Source organism: Podarcis erhardii (assembly GCF_964252035.2).
Source record: "Podarcis erhardii genome assembly, chromosome: 11".
In the NCBI taxonomy this organism is placed as follows: domain Eukaryota; kingdom Metazoa; phylum Chordata; class Lepidosauria; order Squamata; family Lacertidae; genus Podarcis; species Podarcis erhardii.
The window spans coordinates 18010378-18032293 of NC_138501.1; the positions used below are offsets into that span (position 1 = coordinate 18010378).

Genomic DNA, 21916 nt, shown 5'->3' on the forward strand with positions numbered 1-21916 from the left:
CAACAGCTTGTTGTTTTATTGCAAGCTCTCTTGCATGTTTCTTTTTCCTTCCTTTCTTTTTCCTTTGTCTAATGCGCATATTAGAGAAAGGCTGTGAATATAACTGATGCGTTACTTATCTTGTAGCCTGAACTGGTTGTACGTTAAAGGAAGCCAACCAATGAGCACCACAAATCTGCCTGCTGGAAAGGAGAGACAGATTTTTATTCCTTGTTGACCGGCTTGTAAACCACAATTGCATAGCAAATGTATTGGTGCAATCCTATCCACAGATATACAGTGGTACCTCGGGTTACATACGCTTCAGGTTACATACGCTTCAGGTTACAGACTCTGCTAACCCAGAAATAGTACCTTGGGTTAAGAACTTTGCTTCAGGATGAGAACAGAAATCGTGTGGCGGCAGTGTGGCAACAGCGTGAGGCCCCATTAGCTAAAGTGGTGCTTCAGGTTAAGAACAGTTTCAGGTTAAGAACGGACCTCCGGAACGAATTAAGTACTTAACCTGAGGTACCACTGTACTCCAAAGTAAGCTCCATTGAGTCCAATGGGACTTACTCCTTGGCAAGTGTATAGAATTGCCACCCTAGGCAATAAACTTTCTAAGCCGTTGACAAGGGCCCCGATCCACCAGCAAGTCTCCCTGGGAAAGAAAGCATCATCAAAATTAATGCAGCATTCCTATGCAGCTCTTATTAACATCAGTGGGCTTTGTGCAAGGGAACTTTACAGTGAATTGTGTCCTTAGTGAACAGAATGGGGCGCTTTATTGTCGGAAAGAATTAAATGAGGCCAAATGATCACATTATTTCCCAGGCCAGCAAATGCATTGACTTACAAGGGTGTTACAAATCTAAACCTTTCAGTACACATTTAAAGCAGTTGTATACATTGAGTGGAGAATGTCAAAAGGAAGGGAGGTCTCTTATGAAATCCTAACTTTCCTTTGTTGCATGCTGCCTCAGCTCTGGGAGCACAGCTTCTTAAACTTAACTGTAAATTGCTGCAGCACAAAGCATCAAGTTAGATTATATTTTTTTGGAGAGGGGGGAATGATTCCACAGGATGCCAGCAAAAATAACCAGAAACAAATGATGGTTTCAGTGCTGTTTCTCAGAATGAACATTGGTGTTTTTCTCTCAGACTGGTCCCCTGGCTTTTGGTTCAAGGGTCTCTTCAGCAACAGCTCTCATCCAAATAACAAACACGACTTGTTCTGAACTGCGTAATGTCAGACCCAAGTCATGTCAGTTTTAAATAGTAAATGCAATATTGCCACAGATACCAACAGGTATACCTACAAGATCTATGATGCAATAAGAATTTTGTAGATGATATCACTACTGAAAAATATTAAAGAATTTAACATTTAAGCATGATTATTTTTCTTAATCATTCTAAAGGAGACCAAGGTGGCAAAGAAACAATTAAAACATCTAAAAAGAATTCCAATATGGTTTTTTTGTTTTGTTTTTGAGGATTCCTCCTTCTAGTCTTTTTCTCTTTGATGAAATGAGCCAGGATGAGTGCATTTTCTTCTTTCACTTACGTTTAAATTCTATGCATATTAACTTTCATCTATGAAGTATAGGATACACAGCACAAAAGGCAGGTATTTTCTTGACTTTTCCACCAAATAGTTTTCACCTATTAAATATACAGTTTAAATTCAACTTAATTACCAATATAAATTTTATCATTTCACAGGTCTTGATGGTGTACATCATTCATTTCCTTGGTCATTTATCTGTATATTGTATTTCCTTCAGGGGCACTAGACCTCTTGACCTAAATACTGGGGACTTGCCAATAATTGTGTTTCAGACCAGATGCTCAAAGGCTTTTGGATTCATTCTGAGAATCACTTGCTTCTAAGAACTCTTACTGAAGCCAATGGACCAATTCTAGAGTCATTGGTTTGGAGCATCATCCATTTAAACTCAAAGAAAGAGCTCTTACTTTAAAGTGAGGTACAATGAATAATCTAGCTATTTAATTTACTTACTTACTTATTAAATCATTTTATTCTTTTCAAAGGTCCTCCCTCAATCAGGTAGTTAAGCAAGCTTTTTCTGTGCACAGACTTATTCTGTACTTTCATATTTTGCCAGATCTGAATCTAAGCTTACTAAATTCCCGTGTTGTCTTTTGCTTTTGTAAAACAGTGGAGAGTCTTGTGGTACCTTAAAGAGAAACATATTTATGGTGGCATTAACTTTTCTGCACTATAGTCCATTTAATTAGATGCCCCAAGTGCAATTGTCAGATGTCAGGGCCTTTTACACAAGGGTATAAAGGAAGGAATGCAGATGCTGGAATTAGATAGCACTGAAATGCAAAAAGTACAGTCTGTGACAGTTCAGCTGGAACTATATTGTATGCAGAATATGCACAATGACCCTTCACAACAGCAGTAATTGGTGATAATACATTGCTAAGTAAATTAACACCTGTAGTGGGACAGAAAACCATTATCTCTGTTCAGATCCAAATGAGCAGATTTGAACTTCTTGATCAGTTGCAACTTCATGCTGAAGTTTCTTTGAATTTTCCGTGTTCAAAGACCTTAAGGTGATTAACAAGATATCCTAGTAGGTCAAAATGTCCTGAATATTGCTGTTTCTGATGTCAGATTTGTGCTCATTTATTCTTTTGCTTTCAAGGCAATCTCTACGCTTTTCATTTTAGTCCATTTTATTTCAGATCTGTCAAATACTCCAAAGCCTTATTTGGTCAGGTCATTTAGCATGCTAAAAACAAATCAAAGCAGAATGAATCAGATCACCTGTACTCTAATTGACCGGGAAGCCACCCAGCATATGAAATACCCAGGACTTCTTAGAATGCCATGAAGAGAATATTTCATATAGCATTATTTTCCTATTGCATCCACACTCAGCCTTGAAGTATGAGTTGTTTGTTCCACACCTAGAATCTAGTATTTGATTCCCAATAGTTTTCTAGTACATCCCTAGCTTTTGTCTTATGAGGTTGCTTCCAAATTAGTTACTAGCTCACTAACATTGTAGAACATTTGCGATCAATTAGATGAATAGGTTTCATTACCTTGTGGTTAATGAAAGGTTTAATATTTTAAAGCACAGTAGAAAGATAAACTAGGGAAGGGATTTATCCAGCAAAAAAGAAAAGAAAATAGTTTATCCTGCTGACCATTCAATCACTAGAGGACAAAAAACAAAAAAAGGGGGGGAATCTACACCCTATACTTTGGAACTTTTGGGAAATCTCTACTCTGATAATAATAATAATAATAATAATAATAATAATAATAATAATAATAATAATACCAGGTAATTTTAAAAGATCCAGCACAAAGCAAATCCCTCACCTGATCTGACCTACCATGTTTATGTACCATACTAGCCATAGAACACAAGAAGCAAAAAAAGCCACCAGCAAATTTGCAGTATCTGATGCAAGTCATGCAGCCCCCCTTCCTTTACTGGTGAGGAGCTTCTTCAACTTCTGTGGTATTGATGGGGAAGTATTTTGGCTCCAGCACAGTGGATGGTCATTACATCTTAAGAAAGCAAGTGCTAATGACAATTCCGAAGTTGTACTTCGTTCTCCAATTCTGGAAGCTTTTTCTCATTTAAAGGAGTTTTCTCAAGAACCCATCTCTATATTTGGTTTTTTAAACCATGGTATAATGCTCAAAGCCCTGGCAGTGAGTCAATGCAGAGTTCGGTACACTTAAGCCTACTGATTCCAGTGAGCTTCACCAGGCTTAGCTTTGTTGGACCAGGGCCTTCATTTCATCAGTTTGTAATGTCATTATGCTCCCAACATTCGTTGCTTAGCATTGTTCTCCTTTAATGACAGAAGACTCAGGTTTAAAATGAACCCTGAACTCTTTGATCCAGAACAGATTGATGTTTTCAAACAGACTTCACATTTGCCCCCTACATTTCTGAATATCTTAGGTTGAACTCAGTTGTTTGCATCTTCACAGAGAAGAAAGAAGGACATAAGTACAGTGGTACCTCGGGTTACGAACTTAATTAGTTCTAGAGGTCCGTTCTTAACCTGAAACCGTTCTTAACCCGAGACGCGCCTTCACTAATGGGGCCTCCTACTACCACTGTGCCACTGCCGTGCGATTTCTGTTCTCATCCTGGGGCAAAGTTCTTAACCCGATGTCCTACTTCCGGGTTAGCGGAGTTTGTAACCCGAGGTGTTTGTAACCCAAGGTACCACTGTAGAATCATGGCTTTGTTGACCATCTAACAAAGGGGATCTGCAACACACTAGCTGTTGTAGAAAGGAGCCAACTCTCAACCTCCCTCTCTTATATTAATCCATATGAATGAGCCAACCCTCCAGTAGTAGTATTACCTGCGAGCTTCCCACAAACCACACCTTTAGATGTGGATGGTGTACCTCTGCAAGCCCCATGGCCTTAGCTGTATGAGATGGTTAAATCTCAAAGGGGGGGACCTTTCCCTACCCCTTGGACTCCGTAAGCCCTAAGCTTCTGGTCTCTGGAATCCTCAGGACTTTTGACAAATTCCCCCAGGATATTCTTGCGGAGAAGCTGGTAAAATGGGGACTAGGTGAATTTGTAGCTGCTTGACTGTCCAAACCCAAAGAGTGCTCAGTAATGGTTCCTCATCATCCCGGAGGGTGGGGGGAATGACAATTGAGGTTCCTCGGGGTTCTGTCCTGGGCCCATTGTTGTTCAACACCTTTCTAAATTACTTGGACGGAGGTACTGAAGGGATGCTCAACAAATTTGCAGATGACACAAAACTGGGAGGAGTAGCCAATGCCACTTGAAGACAGAATTGGGATACAAGATGACCTTAGCAGATTGGCCCAAACTAACAAACTAACAAACTAACAGCTATTTGGAGATCTTGTATAGAATGTCCTGGGAGACATTCTACTTCTATATAGTAGCTGTCATATTACAAAAGAATTTCAGAAATAGACTGGAAAGAGAAGTTGCTGAATTGCAACTTATTACCAAACTTAAAACCATGGAGAGACCTGGTCTGAATAGAGACATTGGATTCTTATCTCATTATACACGATAAAGCTATTTTTAGCCATCTCACCCCTTGCTTTTTCCTGTAAGACCAACTGCAGTCGTTAACAGTCGTCAACAGGTTTACCACACCTATCAGCCAATCACCCATTCCCACCACCCTTCTGAGTAATACCCCTCCCCACCCTCTCACTATATATAAGGGTCTGATGGCTTCTGTTTCAGTATATCTGAAGAAGTGTGCATGCACACAAAAGCTCATACCAATAAAAAACTTAGTTGGTCGCTAAGGTGCTACTGGAAGGAATTTTTTGTTTCGACTACGGCAGACCAACACGGCTACCTACCTGTAACTATAATCCCCTGAATGCGTAGAACCTAGATCAAAGGCTGGAGGAGCAGAACTGATGCTGACTAGGCATTCTTGTATTTAGGGATCATTCCTCCTTCCATACCAGCTTGGAAATAAACACATAGTTGAGCTCTGCATCTTCTTTTGAAGATAAGCATCTTAGTGGTTGGCAGCTCTCTGATAGCAGCACCACAGAGACCCCTAGATGAGGCAATCCAGGTTATTTCCTCTTCTAATTAAAAACAAGGAAAGAGAGAGAATTTCTCTCTCAGACCAATTCAAACCTGTGCTTAACCAACACAGAATTTTTGTTTAATTCAAAATGAAATATCTTTTATTACTTTGATCCACTGATATCTTTGGGTATCCTTTAATTTCACATGCTCCTTGCTCAGAGTTCAGAGTTACCTGTGTTTCTGTTTGATTAAACTGGGAAGCAGCTGTTCCTGTAAAAGTGCCCCAATTATAAACTATAGACGCTGGGGGTGAAAGGGAGTATAAAATATGAAGTGAACACTTCAAGGTTAAGATGAATGATGTCTTCCCTTGTTGTCTGGTAATTATCCAAGTGTGTGCCTTTATATTAAACTCAAATATGGAGATTTATTGCTTGGAATGCCCCAGTTGGTCATGAGAAAAAGTAAATCACTTTAAATTAATATCTAGTTTAAAGTTAATGTAGGTTCAGATGAAATTTTGAGTTGTTTTAAGCTAAAACATAAATACCCCCCACCTGCTTTATTCTTTTATGGTTTAGGGCTGAGAGATTCAGCCCCTATCTGAACCATACATTTATAGCCATATTATACCACTTTTAACAGTCATGGCTTCCCCCAAAGAACCATGGAAACTGTTTCTTAGCCGTGCTGAGTTTATTCTTCAGCTCAGAACAACTTTTGCAAACCCTGGCTATTCTCCTGAATATGTGGCCATATCTCATATTCACATCCATCATAAGGAAATGAGCCATCCAATAAACTGATTTAGCATCAGGATGCAATTAATACAAAGCAGAATGATATATTCTAGTCTTTCAACATATGTTTTTAAAGATCAGCAACAACAACAAAAAGTCTAGGTTTACATTATGTTTGGTTTGTAAGCAACAATGACATTGCTGTCACCATAAACCTCCTTCCTTTCAGGATTTTAAGCAGATTTTAAGCTTGGATGGCCATCTGTCATGGATGCTTGAGCTGAGATTCCTGCATTGCAGGGGGTTTGACTAGATGTTCCTTGGGGTCCCTTCCAACTCTGTGATTCTATGATTCTACTACTACTACTAAAGTGGGAGCCAGTGTGGTGTAGTGGTTAAGAGCGGTAGTCTCGTAATCTGGTGAACCAGGTTCACGTCTCTGCTCCTCCACATGCAGCTGCTGGGTGACCTTGGGCCAGTCACACTTCTCTGAAGTCTTTCAGCCTCACTCACCTCACAGAGTGTTTGTTGTGGGGGAGGAAGGGAAAGGAGAATGTTAGCCACCTTGAGACTCCTTGGGGTAGTGATAAAGCGGGATATCAAATCCAAACTCTTCCTCTTCTTCTTCTTCTAAAGCAGAGAATTCCCATTTACAAGCTCCATGTTTTAAAAAATTGAATAAGCTTGCCAATGATTTCATAACAAAGGGCTATCAAATGCAGTACCCAATACTATTTTTTTTAATAAAAAAAATCCTATTAATTTCTTTAAATCATTTAAAGAAATAAGTGTAATAGGCATCAGTCACTTTGATGCCCGTGTAGATTGATTTAATAAATGTAAAAGATCTAGTACTATTTAACTACAGCCAACGAACAGATTTGAAAGCAGCCATAACAGCTCCTGCCAGTCTATTATGCTATTTCTAGCATATGTGGGTTTTATTTTCGTTTAGGTTCAGCTGTATAATACGAACAAACACAAATGTGGAAATAACTTTCCACCTTGGCTGAGATCCACTTAGTCCATTTATGTGCCTGCAAGGCATTGATTTTGTTCAGCAGGGCTTCCACGCCCCTCATTCTTGTTCTCAAAAAAGCAGTTCCTCTGCCACATCACAGAATGACTTCTGGATCACAAGAAAGTAACATGGGGTGCTACATACAGAGAGAGGTTGTGCTTCTCGGAATATGGATGCATACCTACTGCCTTCAGTGTCATTCGCAGAGAGCAACCAGAGCTCAAGAGATCACCAAGGCCAGGCAGGTGGGCTTGATCCCAACTGTGGTTGCACCAACACCATACATTTAAACAGTTCCGTTTTTCTAGAAAATGAGGTACCGGAACTCACCACGAACACCTCCCTTGTCCTCTTACAACTAGATTGCCAGATGCCGGGCAATGTAAAAAAATCTTTGAAAGAAGTCAATAACCAAACACACTAATCTAATTTGCTTAATATTAAAACCCAAAGTGCTTTGACCAAATCTGACTTTAAAAAATCATTTGTTTCCCCTCCCAATATCTCCCATTTTATTTTCAAAGACAAAAAAGCCCCATCTCCCCACCCCCCAAAAATAATGTTAAAACAAGGATAGGGGTTACAGGCCAATGTGACAGAGGAAGAGATTATTATTCCCTAGGGTGGGGAGAAGGAAAACTTGAAAGGCCAGAACTGAAACTTGCACAGGCAAAAAAACCCCCTACATAAGCAAAAAGATTGCAGCTGGTGCCGAAAGATGATGGGGAAGATCTGTTTAAAGGCTGGTCACATTTCGAAGCAAATGTAGAACTTCAGAGAGCCAAATGCCTTCATACGCAAAGTGGCAGACAGTCTTTTCTTGGTGCAGTGAATACAGTACAGTCTGAAGGAAAGTCACAGAAAACATAGGAATCTCCCTGATCAGCCAAATAATACCACTAATCCAGTATTCTCTCTTTCTGGTCCTGAATCTCTGAGATAGCAATCTTAGAATGACAATGGCGCCCACCTATGAGGTGCCGTAACTGAGTTCCACCTGAAAAAAAGCCCTGCATTTAAAGCACATGGCTTCCTCCAAAGATTCATGGAAACTGTCTTTTACCTCACAGATCTACGATTCTCAGCGCCCTTAGTAAACTATAGTTCCTAAGATTGGGGGAAGCCATGTACTGTAAAGGTAGTAGGGTCGATGTGACCTGGGTTTTTCCTCTGCCCTTTCTCTTCCAAGGTGATAGCACCACAGAATCTAAGGTAGGGATGGACAGACTGATATTGCAAAGGAGTCTACCAGTCGGTGTGGTGTAGTGGTTAAGAGCAGTGGACTCGTAATCTGATGAATTGGGTTTGCATCTCCGCTCCTCCACATGCAGCTGCTGGGTGACCTTGGGCCAGTCACACTTCTTTGAAGTCTCTCAGCCCCACTCACCTCACAGAGTGTTTGTTGTGGGGAAGGAAGGGAAAGGAGATTGTTAGCCGCTTTGAGACTCCTTGGGGTAGTGATAAAGCGGGATATCAAATCCAAATTCCTCCTCCTCCTCCTCCTCCTCCTCCTCCTCCTTCTACTTTCTTCAGCCTCAGGGACATTACATGTTCATAAAATTACCCAGGAAGGGGTGCCACTTCCAGGGTTTGTTTGTGGTTTGTTTGTTTGTTTTACTTAAAATGTCTGTGAGCCTGGCAAATACTAAACATACTAGATGTTCCAAGCAGCTAGTCGTGGTTTTTAGAAAGAAAAAAGGAACACAACAGCACTTGCACCAGTGTCATTCAACAAAATGTAGGTAGCAGCAAACAATGCTTGACATGCAATCCAAACTGTGAAGCCAACTGAAATTACCCCTGCTCCATCTGAATGAGTATCAGGAGAGGTTTTTTTTATTTACAAGTCATTTCAATAAGGTAGGTAAAAAGGTAAATTACCTCTGGACCGTTAAGTCCAGTCAAAGGCGACAATGGGGTTGCGATGCTCATCTCTCTTGAGGCCAAGGAAGCCGGCCTTTGTCCACAGACAGCTTTCCGGGTCATGTGGCCAGCATAACTAAACTGCTTCTGGCACAACGGAACCAGAGCACACGGAAACACCATTTACCTTCCTGCTGCAGCAGTACCTACTCACACTGGTGTGCTTTCAAACTGCTAGGTTGGCAGAAGCTGGGACAGAGCAATGGGAGCTCACCTTATCGCCTGGATTCGAACTGCCAACCTTCCGATCAGCAAGCCCAAGAGGCTATGATTATTTTAGGTGCCTGTGGTGGTGCAGTCCTTAGAGTATTGAGCTATGGTGTCATCCTGAAGCAATAGCGAGGCTCCCTGCTGTCACTCTGGAATGTTCTAGGGTTGAAAATGGTGTCCACCAAGAACCAGGGACATGACCACCACCCTTAATAAGTTTACCTCACACCTGATTGCACACCTTAACCACCAAACCATAAAGATCCTTTCTTACTCTGAAGCCTACAAACAGAGTAGTGAGGCTGGAGGATGGAAACATCCTAAAAGTTATGATCTTTGTGGCATTCACCTGCAATGGACCTACCACAATGTTCGGATTTGAGGCTGAACTGTAGCTAATACCTACAGAACACAATTTCAAGGTAAATGAAACAGACTAATCAATATTAACAAGCAAATTGTAGTAATATGTGAGGAAAAAAATGTGGTCAAAAGGTTACTGTTAATTTTTCTAAGATCTAAGATGAAACATTCTTATTCCTGTTAATTTGATGTGTAGGCTGCTTTGCGCCAAGATAATTAATATGCCATATCCAGGCTTTGGAACAAACTAATTAAGATTTACTGAATTATTTTTTTTAAATTGCTGAATTACACCTGAAAGTAATTCCTATAATTTCCATGTGAACTGAATGTTAATCAAGCTCATTTTCTGGAAGAATCTTTGATTCATGATATATGTAAGGTTTCATCTCACTTAATTCTGTGTTTGATTGTGGCCATTGCCTTTACTATTTTTACTAAACTGAATAGGGCTGCAGCAGTTTAAGTGTAAAATTCACAATTGTTGGGTGGGAGAAAATTGTTCACATTATGCTGCATGTGTGTACTTCAATGTTTTCTTATTTTTCTTAAGTATATATCGTAAGTATACATGAAAGTGCACATGAAAACCTCAAAACCACTTGCAAAATTCTGAAAGCTGGAAATAAAAATGTTCAGGACCATATGAATAAATTGTGAATTTAATTGGAATTGTGTTGCCTTCTTTTTCTAGTTCTTCTTGAACTAGAACTATTTCCTCCCCAGGAGGAAAATCTAAGAAAAAGGGAAAAAATACAGAAGGAAATGATAAACAGAATAAGAAAAGCATTAGACAACATCAATGCAGACCTGAAACACAAGTACAGAAAAATATTGTTGTGGTTTAACAAACATTTTGACATATTAGGAAAAGAAAATACCACAGCAATTACCAATTTGGTAATTATATGAGGTAGATCAAACAAAAATTAATATTTTTAATTTCATTGCTTTCTTATCATGTGCACACCATATGAATATATATATATATATATATATATATTTGCTTTCGTAAACCTGCATATATATATATATATATATATATATATATATATATATGAATAAAATATGATAAAATAAAACAGCAATGTAACCTATGTAACCTATGTAACCTATGTAACCATGTAACCTATTCTTTAGCATGAGGTAGAGGCACCATGTGTCCATATGCCTCCTTATTCATAAATGAAGAGCTAATTTAGTTTTAAAATTAACTTTCCAAGCACTGGCCACAGCCAAAACTAAATTCATATATATTTTATAAAGAACTAAAGTGCTAAAATATTCCACCAAAGACAGGTGAGGACTATATGGTGTATTTCAAGAATGGAGTTTAATTAGAGAGTCTTTCGATACTATAAACATTTGCTTTACTGGCTCATTAAGTTTACTACTTTTCCAATGCTCTTATTAAGCTATATATGACTGCCATGATTTCACCGGGACCCTTGGGCTGGTGGTTTGGGTCATTATAACATGGGTCTGGTTGAATTTCAGTGTATTAAAAAAATACCAGCTGTAGCCTGAATCCTATCAGAGAAATGTAACTTTCATTAAATGTGGCTGAAGGCTTGAACTACTGCAATAATTCTATGACTGTCTTCCGCTTGAAATCACAACAAATGCATTATGGGCTTTTTAAAAAATCACTGACCTTCAAGTTTCACCCTGTGACCACATTTTTCCTCTTTGTTAACTTCTGCCTTCTAAGTTCATCTCCCCATACCTCAAGTTACCTTCTGTTTCAGCTAACCTCTACTAGATCAATTCAACAGGAATAGTAGCACCAGTGATTAGGGAAGTGCAGACCACTTAGTCAAGGAGTTTAAGCTCCTTGTCCATGGAAGACTGTTCTGGTCCCTTAAAATCAGAGACTGGTGGCTTTTCTGATGAGAAGATAGGGGATGTCAGCTTCTGCTAGGATGCACTTAACTCAGAGATCCAATGATACGTTCCAATGTGCTGTATTTGGCATAATATAGCTTCCAAATATTGGTCCTTTACTCGCATCTTAGGATTCTGATTCTGCATGGGAGTCAAATCACTAGGCTCCTCCATTATCCGGCAAAATTTAATAATACAATCAGAAAGCTCACCGTTTAAGGAGTATTGAGCTTCATGCTTAATGCCAATGGCTCAAGAAGCATTAGTACAAAACATTCTCTACAATCGAACAATGCAGGATTCAGAAGGATGGTGTTCCAATGAAAGCTTTATTACAGATGACAAGAGACATAATGGGCTGGATTCAACTTTGTTCTGCTCAGAATAGACTCAGTGAAATAAATGTGAGTCATATCCATTCATTTCAATGGGTTTACTCTGAATCTGACTAATGATTGATACTAGAGTTGTGCATCAGCTCTGTGAGGTCAAATAACAATATGAATCAAGGTTGTTTGGAAAGCCTCACCCCCTCTCCCAAATAGAAGCACCATGCCAGCAACCCCCTCAATGCCAGAATTGGGCCCTCACAAAGCTTTTTGGTCCTCTGTTACTCTCATTTCTGTACTTCCCTGTTTCTCTAGGTCTATGGGCTTTATAAGAGGTGAGGCTGTCTAAACTGTTGTCTGCAGAACACTGAAGAGCTATAGATATTTGGTGCTGTTAAAATACAGCATTGGAGGAACTTTATAAAAAGGTCAAAGCTTCGTTCAAGTTTTATTTTCTTAAATCTACATTGTTCTGTTTTAACAATAACATTCAGAGCTCCTTAGAAGTCTGCAGGCAACAGTTTGCACAGCCTCACATTGTCTAGCCTTTCAGAAGCTACAGATAAGCAATGGAAAGGAATGATCATTGTGAAGCTGCAAACATTTTAAACTGTGCAACTTATAATACATACTACTCAACCACCTCATAATTATTTTAAGGTAAGAAAAAAACAAGAGACAAACCACCATCCTCCTTCCCATAAGGGTTTAATTCCCCCACAAAAAGCCCCTGGACAAACTGTTTGCAATTTGGCGGGCATAATCCATTCTGAAGGGGCTTACATGGCTGCAAATTTCATCCACTTTGGCCAAAAGGAGAGAACGATATAGACATTTAAAAATTCCCCATCTTGAAACCCTAATGAGAGATTGAAGTAGCAAGAGCACAGAATGACTCAGAAACAGAGTGGAAAATTTTAAAATGCATAGATACAGAACAAGGTGAATCTATAAAATTCATTTACACGGCCATGTAGTTAGAGAAATAAAGAAATGCTATATTTCAGTTCCTCCATACACCTCGGGTCTTCTTTGTATCTCACTTTAGTGAAAAAATAGTACTTTAGAGTAGCATATTGACAAAAATAGATAATCCCTTATGGTGTTTTTGAATGGACAATATCATGTACCATATTAAGATTTGTAAAAGGTCTTCCATTTATAGATTTTTTTTCATATTTGTTCCACATCACCTAAAACATAACAGAACCATGTTTTTATCAAAAACCAATTTTCTTCCACACTGTTCTTCAATGACGTACATGTTATTTTATTAGTCTTTTTTTACATAACAAACTCTTTTTTGGCTACAATTCCAACAACAGAGAGCCCTTCCCACACTTTTATTGAAGCTTCAATTAGTCACTTTGTCTGACATTTTATGGCAGTAGAACTCTCCGGTTGAAAAGGGATTTGTGACCTCTGATTCAGACAAAAAGGCTAATGTATTCTAGATAATACTGCAACAAGCTTTAAATTGATTCAGTGGTAAAACGGTCCTTACTGAGTGTGAGTGTGCCATTGATTTTCTTCAGAAAGGTTGAATGTAATTTCTTCTGGAACAGCGAGAACTGTAGATGTTCCTTTCTTTACATAAGTTTGTACTTTCTACATTTGGTTCTGATGGTGCTGTGTATAAATAGTTCCATCAAATGACAAACACCAAACTCCAGATATAGATATAGATGACATAGATAGATATAGATATAGATATAGATATAGATATAGATATAGATATAGATATAGATATAGATATAGATATAGATATAGATATAGATATAGATATAGATATAGATATACCGCATTTTTCGCCCTATAGGACGCACCGTCCCATAAGGCGCACCTAGTTTTTTGGGGGGGAAATAAAGGGGAAAAAATTATTTCCCCCACAGGCGCGGGGCTGGGGCGGGGGAGGCCCGAGCTTCCCCCGACCCCAGCCCCCAAACAGGCAGCTCTCTGCAAGCCGTGGGAGCCCAGCGCTGGCTCCCACTGCTTGCTGAGAGGTCCGCAAAGCCTGGACGCGCTGAGCTCAGCAAGGGCAGGCTTCAGCATGCAGGCAACTCTCCGCAAGCAGCGGGAGCGCTCCCACTGCTTGCGGAGAGGTCCGTGAAGCCTGGAGAGCGAGAGGGGTCAGTGCGCACCGACCCCTCTCGCTCTCCAGGCTTCAGCGAAAGCCTGCATTCACCCCATAGGACGCACACACATTTCCCCTTCATTTTTGGAGGGGAAAAAGTGTGTCCTATAGGGTGAAAAATACGGTAGATACAGATACAGATACAGATATAAATGATATAGATAGAGATATAGATAGAGATAGAGATAGAGATATTACCTTCTCTTACTCTGAGAAGGTAGTGAGGCACAACTATAGAGGAAAAAGTTTTTGCTTTTGCTTTAGTTTATATTTTCAGGCTGAAATTTGCATTTTCAGTACAGTAGATTTTTTTTGTCAAGCCAGCATGCAAATTATGCAGAAATTAAAACTGTTTTGCTAAATTGCTTGGCTTGAGTGCAGTCACTTAATACCAAGATGAAAAGGAAACTACCAACAATATAATGAAAAGTTCATTTCACATGGGAAACTTATCATTATAAAATGTATACATCAAAGGGGAAAATAATGTAACCATGTCCTTCTGATGGCTGACAATTACTTCTCTGACAATTCAGATGGCTGACAATTACTTCACTGTTACTTTTCTCCTACGTCTTATACTTTTTACCTTTAATGTCTTGTTCATACAGACAAGGATAAACCTTCATTGTGTTTCAAGGTCGCCACTCTCAGTTTGTTCCAAGCTTTATATAAATACCCCCTAACGCAAGCCCCAAACCTAAGAAATCACTCAAACATTTGATTTGCTATTTAAGCATTGATTCTGATCTCATCATTCCACTCGTGATTTGCATTTCTCTAGTTCTTTGGTTTCACTCCCTGGTTTTCTGCATCTCTGCAGATTTCTGGTAGACCAATGGTCTGACTTAGTTTAAGAAATACATTTTTCTACTAGGGGCTGCACCTCTTCTCACTTTGCTCATCAATCCTGCCTATCCCCCTCACCAAGCCACCCCACGCACCTTGCCAACCCCCCACCCTATACCTCATTACCACCCCACTCCCTACTAATCCCTTGGACTTTCTGCCATGATGATGAGGAAATCCAAGCAGGAGTCCAAGGTGAACCATGAGGGAACCACCAACTCCCTTTAAACCTTCCAACTGCTCTAACTTTAATCCCCACAATCCTTATCTCCTTTCCAACTAACACCTCAGTCCATCATAACATTAGAAATGGCTTCAAAGAAAATACTGTTGCCTGCCTTCTCCAATAGTCTCCAGCTTCTTACTATTTTTAGTATCCTAGAAGAGAAGAAGGCTGGCTGGAACTCTCAACAGGAACACTACTGGTAGAGGTGATGATCCACAACAACATTTGTTGCCGCAGGTCCCAATTTCAATGCATTTGCAGTCCTTAATATAAAGAGCACCATCTCCTTCCTGTAGGCATTTAAAAAAACCTATTTCAGTGAGAAGTCTAAGGCATCATTCACTCCCCCCTCCCAATTTCTAGAGCAGGAGTTCCCCAAGTCTACAATTAAAAATTATACAGCACATAGTATGGCTCATTACAATAGCTACAAGAAGTAGAAAAATCATTAAAGCAATTTTCAAGTGGTTCATGGAAGGTGCGGAGATTGGGAACCACTACTCAAAAAAACCCCCACATTTTCTGTAAACTTAACAAAAAAATAATTACAGATGAGATACTAATTTGAAGAAATATCATACATTATATTTTTAGATATACCTATCCATCATGTTCAGCTTATTGAGAGCATTAACATTCTTACTTTAAAAGCTATAAATCATTAGAATTTTTTCCTTGTTCCCAAATCTATTAAACACCAGACAACTTTATTTCTTCAGATTTTTTGATTTTGGTGAATAATGAGGTTGCAGTATAGGGAAGCCAACGTTGTACTTTAAACAAGGCAGGAAGTTACTTGTTGACTTGTAAGCGAATCTAGAACATATTGTTATGAGCTTGTGGGTGCCAGACTTCTAATCCCTATAATCCTAGAAAATGTTAAAAAAAATAATAAACCAGGCTAGCTTCCTCATGGGGGACGCGGGTGGCGCTGTGGGTTAAACTACAGAGCCTAGGACTTGCCGATCAGAAGGTCAGCAGTTCGAATCCCTGTGACGGGGTGAGCTCCTGTTGCTCAGTCCCTGCTCCTGCCAACCTAGCAGTTCGAAAGCATGTCAAAGTGCAAGTAGATAAAAAGGTACCGCTCCAGCGGGAAGGTAAAAGTCGTTTCCGTGCGCTACTCTGGTTCGCCAGAAGCGGCTTAGTCATGCTGGCCACATGACCTGGAAGCTGTACGCCAGTTCCCTCGGCCAATAAAGCAAGATGAGCGCCACAACCCCAGAGTCGGTCATGACTGGACCTAATGGTCAGGGGTCCCTTTACCTTTACTAGCTTCTATCATGAGGTGATCACCTGGGAGATGGCTCATGAAGAGAAACAAAGAAAAGGTGATGGGCCATTAAGAGAACAGAAGAAAGAGGGTTCTGCTTGAATCCAAGGCTGTGGCTATGAGAGAAGCAAGACCCTTTGGAGGGGCTGATGCTGTGAACCCCTCCATCACACGCTCAGGTTGTATATATGCCTAAATAAGTCATACATCATAAAGACACCACAGTCTCTACTGTGCTTCATTTCCAAAAGGAAGCATGAACCCTGGGTAAGCTCCTGGGACCCCTGGAAACCTGCACCACTTGGAGATTGAGATGGTGTGCAACAAAATACACTGGCAAGGGAACCATTATTCCCTGCTCTTTTTCCAAAGGTGTTTTCATTTCCTAAAGCATCCTGAAAATATGGGACAGTCTTGCACTGTCTTGTCCAAAATATCCCACAGGTACACAAGTGTCAGGGTTTGTGGAATCAGCTTCCTCCCCCGTGGCAGTAAAGAAGAAGATTTTAAAAAAGGAACGTCTTACCAGTTATATTCTTTAATAATCACAGTGAGAGACAACAGAACACGTCTCTCTAGAAGTGCCAGTGCTCCCAGTTAAGGCTCACACCCCCTCCATCCCTACTAATCTACATCACTCCTACATATTGTAATCTGAGTTTGTACCTTCTGTGCTTCCTGTTCTGAGACTTTCTGAGCTCTTCTTGACCTTGGGGAGGGTGGTGGAGGAATGCTGCCCAATGACTGTGAATCTGCCAACTCTCTTTCTTCCAGTGTTTCTTCTCCTAGCTGTTCCCCCTCCAGTATTTCCCAGCTTCTGCCTTCTGAGCTATGTCCCTCTGCAAACCACTGTTCCAAATCTATACTGTCCTCCTGCTCCTGGGAAGATTCAGGATCAGGGGGGAGGGGGTGGCTCCCACCATTCTTCCTCAGTGCAGCCCTCCTCAGCACAGTCCCTGACAACAAGTATGAATGGTACTTTTACAAGTATGAGCCATACCAAGTGTTTCTTCAAAATCCACCCTGGGCACTTCTATTGGCACTTTGACAGCATTCCACAGAGTCAAGATCCAGTTGGTTCCTTGTCTACACTGAGAGACAGCCAGCACTTTACGCAACATGGGAGGGATACCAATGGGGAACAAAAGGAAATTCCCATGAATGGAACAATTACTTGAGGGGATGTGGAGATGTAGCAGGAGAACTGGAATGTGTTCAGATGTATGCATGTTGGTGACTTTGGCTCAAAACCACTGATGGCATGAAAGAAGTAGTAACTGTGTCGTTGCCAATGAAGGAACAAGGGCAAGCCAATAGAGACTGATATACTTGTGCAACTATCTTTTATACAGTCCTCACAATAGCAGTGGATGCAGCAGCTGGGAGAAAGAACAGCAATACAGTGGTAACTCGGGTTACATACGCTTCAGGTTACATACGCTTCAGGTTACAGACTCTGCTAACCCAGAAATAGTACCTCGGGTTAAGAACTTTGCTTCAGGATGAGAACAGAAATCATGGAGGACTTCCGGGTTAGCGCCATCAGCAATGGTGGCGTTCCTCTGACTGAGAGGAACCCACTCTGTGGAATTCGGGTCGTGCCGCCACGGCGAAGGTGGAGACCCTTTAGAAATCCCAGGCAGATGAAGCCTGGGAACGTGGGATTCGGCTGACACCAGGAGCGCCCCCCTACCCACAGGGAAACCCCTTTTCGGGGGTTCCGAAGTGACGTGGGGTGAGCGGCGCGGTGTTTTGAATCGACCGCTATTTTTATGGAGTGAAGCCGCGTAGCCGTTGCTGGAGAGCGCTGACTTTTTCTTGTGGACAATTGGATTTCAAACAACAACCTGTGAGTAGAATGGAAATTGGATTTTTAAAGTATTTTTAAATTGGCACCAATCGGGGAAGGTCTAAACAGGAAGTCCGCCTCCCCTTTCTGTAAATAAACTGAAGCAAAGAACCTGTTAACTAAGGTCGTGGAGAGTCTTATGTAAAGGATTTAAATTCCACTGATTGAAACTACCATCAATATTCTTTTTGGAAGCAGGGGAGCCTGCAGGAGAAGGTTAAAATTCGGGAATTGAAGTGCCACTTCCCTAAACCCGGGAGTGGTCTGTGAGAGCCCGCTGATGGTGAATAGATAAATTTGACAGCTGTCAAGTTAGCTGTCAAGATACAAAAGAAGGACTTTGTTTCTACTGTCCGTTTTTGTTGCAACCTTACGTTTAAAAAGAAGGAAGGAACTGTTACAATTTAACGTATGGGACCTTTGGGTCTGTGCTGGAAGGAGTGAAAAGGAACTTGAATCCCTCTAGAGGGAGCTTTGGGATACTGTCGTAAGGAAGCAGCTGGGAAATTGCTTTTAAAGATAAAAGCCTGGAGAAACTAGTTTTTGACCTTGGACTGTTTAAGGATGGCGGTCGGGAAGGAAATCGAGTGTGAACTGAACAGGACATTTTATCTCTTGGGAAAGCTGCAAGACCAGATAAATGTTATGGCTATTAATGTTGTAATCTTGGGAACAAAAGTGGGTATTAGTAAAGAAGTTGACAAGAACTCGGCACAGGAACCTCTTCCAACTGAACAAATTGAAAAATTTGAGAAGGAGAATCATGTTGTGATTAAAGTGATGAAAGGGGGAGCCGTAACCCTACAGAGGCAAATGGTGGACTACAATTTGAGGCTTTACATGATGGCAACTAGGAGAAGCAAATTTTTGGAGATGGAAGCCTGGATTGGTCTGGAAAATGAAAGATGGAGAGATCACCCTATGTGGAGATCAAATGACCTTTGGGATACAAATCTGAGCCAGGTGGAGGTTGGAGCTTCGGGGGGCTTTGGATTTGAAAGGAGTGTGAAACAAGATTTGGAATATCCTATAGGCCCTATTTTTAACTATGGAAGTTTGGCAGGAAGGAATATGGTTACTGTTGGGTTGGAGCTTCCCCGAGATCTGGTTTTCAACACCAAAGATTATCAAAAAGACCGGCAGAGGGGACATGAAAGAGACTTAAGAGCCTCGGACTTAAGATCTCCGGGTTGATGGTTTCCCGAGATTGATGGAACTATTGCTAGGGGCCGAAACCGGGGAGGGGATCTGGTGGAAGAAAATTGGGAATTTAAAGTGTATATAATATAATTTGTTTTTTCTTTTCTTTTAATGAGAGATGGGAAAATCATGGAATGGAATCTTTTTTGACCCTAGGGGAAACGTCTTAAGAATAAGTACAGATATATAAGTTTTAATGAGAAATAAGATTAAATAAAGTAAAAGTAGATGGTTATTTGGTGAAAGAAAGAATGGAAAATTATAGTATATTAAGATAAGATATAAGGATAAAAATAAGATGAAGGATTTGCTGAAATATCTATATGAATTAGAATACAAAGAGGGGAATTATAGTATGTTAAGATAAATTATTAGGATAAAAACAAAGCTGGAAGGATTTGCTGGAATATCTAATTGAATTAGAATACAAAAATGGGAGGCGTGAGGAAGTCAAGGAAATAAGTGAATGTAAGTAAGTGAGTTAAAGGTTTGACTTGTTTTTTACTTCTTTTTTCTGTTTTTTGATGATGTTTTTTCTTTTTTTATATATGTACTGTTTTTTCTGTTTTTTCTTCGATTGTTTTCTTTTTATTTATTTTTCTGTAACCTTTAAAATCTTAATAAAAATTCATTTAAAAAAAAAAATAAGAGAACAGAAATCATGCTCCGGAGGCACGGCAGCAGGAGGAGGCCCCATTAGTTAAAGTGGTGCTTCAGGTTAAGAACAGTTTCAGGTTAAGAACAGACGTCCGGAATGAATTAAGTACTTAACCCGAGGTACCACTGTATACCCAGCAAGGGGCAAGTGTTCGAAAAAGTGCTTGTAAAATGCAACATCTCTGCACCAGAAAGACAAATTTGAGAGACAACATATGACACTTTTTCGAACTGAGAGGCATGATTTATAAAGAAGAGGCCCTGCAACAAAATGAGCAGCAACACCTTGTGCAAATATAAGCATGGTTGTGTACAATACCCCTTAGGATTTTTCCCCATTTTAAAGTGATGTCTCTCAGGCACGCCACAGAGGAATCTGCTCATATCCTTGTGGATGAACTAACAAGGTCTGCCCCACCATGGTCAGGGAATTTGAACATTAGGCTTTCCAGAAGCACACTGGGAAATTACCAAACATCTGCTGAATAAGATTGCATCCTGCATGAATATCCACCATGAGGTGAGTACAAAGATTTATGTGAATCCATTCAATAACTGGCTGATGTCCAAAGATTCTTGCTTGGCCAAGAACTGTCCACCACATGCTAACTTTTCAGCTACAAAGAGAGAAGCATTTTCTTCAGTTAAAAAGTACTGTCCTAATCCACACATTCCAAACTAATAAATAGTTTGGAGTGTAATTAGAGATTTTGCATTTCTCCGTATTTTGTGATACTGTCCTTGGCTTAAAAGCCAAGCATGCCAAAAATTCATTTAAATGCATATATTTTAGGTTAAATACACTTAGAAATGCACACGTCGAGAGAAAATGTGTGACTGTGCTAAAATAGGTATTTAAATCAAAGATTTTTCTGGTGTATTTGTTTTAAAATGCAGATTAATGTGGAAATAGGATACCAAATTGACACACTCTCGAAACAGACATCCATCCATCTCTATTTTCAGCAACTTCCTCTTTTGATTACAGCTGCACTAACTGCATCAGATCACCTCACACAGTTCCATCACTTTTAAAAGAGGCTTTTTGGAAACTGTGGAGAGCTACTTTAGAAGGCAGGTTCAAAGAAGGTCCTCACATAGCCCTTTGGATTACACCAAAATAATTTTACAGGTGTGGAACCTTTTTGCATTCTGCACTTTGAAACATATTCATCCCTCAAGATAACCTGAAAAGAAGGCATGATGAGGTTTATTTCTGGTGTGTCTGAACTCGACACTGTGTGGTTAAAGGCAAGCTCACCTACTCAATTAACATATATTAAAAGCGGGTATAAAATCGCTTTAAAAGATACTAAGAAAAAACACATAACACATTTTTAGTAATGTATTCCATTGATATGGTTCCATTTGAAGAATGACAGGCTTGCAGAATAGTAATAAACTGTCCTCTTTGAGCACAGCAACAAAAGGAGAAAGGGAAATAAAATATATTCCCATTAGGCCTAGCATGCCCAAGGGATGTATGTGTTGATTATGTAGCACATTAGGTGTGTCCAAAATTAATTCCCAAGCACTCATCAGCATTCATGAACCATTATTAACATGACTTTCAAGTGTAAGCTGATCAGACCATAGGATTTTTATTTAATGAGGCTAAGATTGTAACTAATTAGAGTTTAAATAGGCTGTGTAGTGGCTTCACATACCATTGCCCTAGTAGCACAAGTATTGATCTTATGGAAAACCAAGGCTTGAATTTGAATC

At 40.0% G+C, this 21916-nt stretch overlaps 1 protein-coding gene across 1 annotated transcript in view; it reads left to right on the plus strand.

Annotated features, from left to right (window-relative positions):
- DTWD2 (DTW domain containing 2) overlaps positions 1–14009 on the plus strand; it is a 766281-nt gene extending 752272 nt beyond the window's left edge. Inside the window, exon 7 of the transcript XR_014161118.1 lies at positions 13795–14009. The gene's annotated coding sequence lies outside the window, so the exon portion shown is untranslated. The remainder of the gene's footprint in view (positions 1–13794) is intronic.
- The last annotated feature ends 7907 nt before the right edge of the window (positions 14010–21916 follow it).